This window comes from Hordeum vulgare, chromosome 4H (assembly GCF_904849725.1).
Source record: "Hordeum vulgare subsp. vulgare chromosome 4H, MorexV3_pseudomolecules_assembly, whole genome shotgun sequence".
Lineage (NCBI taxonomy): Eukaryota > Viridiplantae > Streptophyta > Magnoliopsida > Poales > Poaceae > Hordeum > Hordeum vulgare.
This window is the reverse complement of record NC_058521.1, coordinates 398631697-398635838: the sequence shown is the minus strand read 5'-3', so window position 1 is coordinate 398635838 and position 4142 is coordinate 398631697.

The window sequence follows — 4142 nt, the reverse complement described above, 5'->3', positions numbered from 1 at the left end:
CCCGACCCAATGATGGCGACTACCGCATTCTTGTCATGATAAACATCTTCAATTGGTTCCAGAGGAATGGGCAGATCAGTATCGGTTGCCATGTCAATTTGAACACCCATAGGCGAAGTAGCAGTTGTTTCTGGTTCAGGCTGAGGAGGCAAATTGACTTGGATTTCTTGATGTTTTTCAGCATGCTTAGTGGATTCACGAGCCGCCGCATCTGGATTTTATGGCTCAATGATTTCAAGATTAGTAAATGAATCACCAAAGTTCCTTTTCTTGGCCTTGGCCCTACAAAACAAGAGGGCCGGATCAAAGTATATGCAAACCCAGAGTTTTAGCAAGCAAACATATGATACAAAGAAGGAAAACTAACCCTTGGTTGATAACAAAGGGTGGCAACTTCATGGCAGTTGAATCGCGAGATGAAGGTGGTGATTCCTGGTAATTTGAATCAACAGGATTGTGAGTTTGTTTGAAAAGACCAGCCTGAGGATAAGACGAAGTTGGACTACACAACACCTCATCTTGTAGATTGTGAGCAGCTGACTTGTTGGGTAAGCCGGCTACGAGAGTACCAGAGCTACTCCAAGTCATGTGCCTTGAGGCATGCCGGGTCTTCTTCAAAATAAAATCGGGATCCAAATAAGTATCTGGGTGAGAAAAACTTACTTCCCGAATGGCCCACCTTATTTTCCTTGAAGACAAGGATTCCGACCGGAGGAAATAGAAATTATCTCAGCATTGCCGGCCTGGCTTGTGGCAGCATCACCCTGATAGCAAAAGTGTTAGAAAATTCTAAAGAAATGGCTAAGGAAATCAAATATTACCTCTATAGATGCACTAGATGATGGAGATTGGCCCCTAAATGACGAATCGTCTACACCCGCCTTGTTCTTTTTCTTATTGGGGCCGGCTCTAGGCTTGCTAGCACGGACTTTCCTTTTCTTCTTCCAGAACGGAGAAGACGCCTGCATGGTTTGTTGATATACGTAATAGAGCAAAGTATTTAAAATTTGGAGAAGTTTTACAAAGATGATCAAAAGATGGTTGGATATTTTCTTACTAAAGGAGCCGGGTTGAGGGCATTAAATGGCTTCAAGCCAGTTTGAATACAGACTGCTTGAGTTTCCCCTAGCAGTTTCTTCAAAATCTTATTTACGCCATCTTCTACCAAAACCATCTTACTATATCTTTGAGGATCATCCACACGGCCGGAATAGTTGCACATCAAATCATTTCGGTGGCTCAATGGGAGGATCATCGAAGATACCCAACACCGGGTCAAGTCCACTCTAGTTAAACCCCGAGACTGTAGAGCCGTCAATTTTGGAAATACAAAAGCAAACTTATCATGCTCTTCTTGAGAAGACCGGCCAGGAAGTTCATGCTCCATAGGAAGGCAGTCTGATCTATAACCTGGTAGGGGGTTCTCGTTCACAGGAGTAGTGTTCCAACAATAAAACCAAGTCTTAGCACACCCTTTGGGGTGACTCGGCAGGACAACAGAAGGAAAACCGCCATCTCTACGTCTTTGAAGTGAAATTCCGCCAAATTCTTGGCTAGGACCATCTGTGCACTCAGTCTGGCGGTTCAAATAGAAGAACTCCAGGAAAAGTGGGGCGGTGGGTTCCATTTGCAAATATACCTCACATAAGACTTGAAATCGGTAGAGGTTTGATATGGAGTTAGGGGCCAAATCTTGCGGATGAAGGTCAAGGAAGTTAAGTGCATCCCAGAAGAACTTTGACTCAGGAGGTAAAAACCCCATGAAAAGGTGATCTATGAAAACTTGAACTTCTTCTTCGCTCGGAGTGGGGCGTGTCTCTCCTTGAGGAGCCCGCCATCCAATTGCCTCTTTGGATGGCAGCACCTTGGCTTACATATACCTTGAGTACCTCTTCCGAAACTTGTGAAGACACCCAATTACACATGGAAGTCTTTGACATAATGAAACACCCAGACACAAGCAAAGGGGTTACAAGAACACCCGTGTTATAATAGAGGATAAGACAATACAAATGTCTATAGCAAAAAGATACACCCCAAAGATAAGTCGGCACTCAAAATTGACAATATCTACATATGGTGGGTTGCGACCATAAGGACAACCGAAGATTATAAAGGCGCCTTACACAAAATGGAAAGTTTTTGATTTTTTTATTAAGTGTGGGACAAACGGGTTCCTACCAAATTGTCTATAATCATGGATCTCAAAAAGGTTTAGAAAAAAGAAGCACTTTATAAACCTAAAGCGCAAAAGCGGCAATGGTGTGGGCCACGAGCTCCTAGAAAGGATCCGAGCATACTGCGTCTAAAATGGAGCCGCTATTTCCGCCGCTTCATTCTTACAAGGAAAGGAAATTAGAAACATACAAGAAGTGACAATGGAGATGAACTAGCAGGAACATTTTGGTTTTTCTGATGAACTTCAAACGAATCAAGTAAAGATATAAAAGGAAATAGAGATGACGTACCTCGCCATTTGCTGGAGGCACCGAAAGTTCTTGGATGAACCTCGGAGGAGACGGAGTGCCGCTGCAGCTCAGAGATGGTCGTCGGAGAGGGAATATGAACAACAACAGTGGTGCAACTAGACTTCGGGCTGGAGGAAGAAGAAGAGAAGGTGAGGTAAAATATGAAAAGAGGGGTCCTCCACCAATATTTATGAAGAAATACCAAAGTGGCGATTGCTAGGCACGGGAACAGAGGAGCCACGGTAAATTTGGAGAAGGTGACGCCTCGATTCACGGGATAAAGATATGTGCAGTGGTCTGTTGTGGTGCCACTTTGTCCGCCCTAAATTCCGGCAAGTGACGTCATAGGCACACGACGCAAGGAAAATTACAAAGTGTGATAGTGCCATAAGCTCGCACTTGAAGAAACTGAGAAGACACAAATACAAGTCAAATGATAAGCCGCCTCATGGAATCAAGGAAGATTGACATGAACAAGTTTAAATCAACCTGGGGCCTAATGCCAGGGATATGACCCCACGGTATAACTCGCTGTTTGGGCCGGGTTAGACCTTAGGTGGCTTAAGAAGCATATACAAAATGGGTCGTAGAGATGATAGAAAGGCAAGCAAGAATACTAATAGAGTAAGCCGCCTGACGGCCTGGTAGGTGAGGGTGACGACTCAAGGACCATAAGGTGTAAGACGCGAGAAGCCTTCCTAACTTGGGAAGCAAGATAAGGTAGAATTGTAATAGGTCACAAGGCATAATATGACTTGGACTCTATTGTAAACTCGAGGCTTCTACCTATATAAAAAGGGAAGTCCTCCAGTTGGAAGGACGAGATAAGAAATTCTCGAAAGCTAGGTTAGCTATTCCGCACCCTTGTAATCGAGACCACCATCAATATAGACACCAAAGCAGGACGTAGGCTTTTACCTCCATCAGAGGAGCTGAACCTAGGTAAATCTGTCTCTCGTTCCCGATCAACCCCTTCGAGTAGCCACACAGTGTCGATGGCCTCACACCTAACTTCTCCGATGAGAACATCTGCCATGATAAAACCACGACACCCGTCGAGGCCCTCGAGCCAAAATGAGGATAGGATCACATCTTGGGAGTTACATACGGTTGCCCAAATGTAGTTGCCATATCAGGTCAACTGCAGTTGCCAACTCTGATCAAATGCATTTGCCATAGTTATCCAATTGCAATTGCCATGTGTGGTCAACTGCAGTTGTCATGACTGGACAACTACAGTTGCCATTATTTATCAATTGCTCTTCCATGTCTTAACAAGTGTAATGGACATATGTGGTCTATTGCACTTGACATGCCTGGTCAACTGAAGTTGCCATGCCTGGTCAACTACAGTTGCCATGATTTATCATCTGCATCTGCCATATGTGAACAATTGTAGTTGCCATGCCTTAATTTTGTACATCACCCATGCATGGTCAATGACAGTTGCCATATAGTATCAAATACAGTTGCCATATGTGAGCGTACAAAGTTGCCATTCAAAAATACTGATTACACATGTAGTTGATAAAAATGCAGGAGCTTTGACCACATTAAGCATCATCCCACCTACATATGGTGGGGGCACTTCGAAGCACCCAGAAGGGTAGTTCCATGAGCCAGTCAACCAACCTATCACGAACAATGGAGAGACAATGTCGAAACTTGCCATAG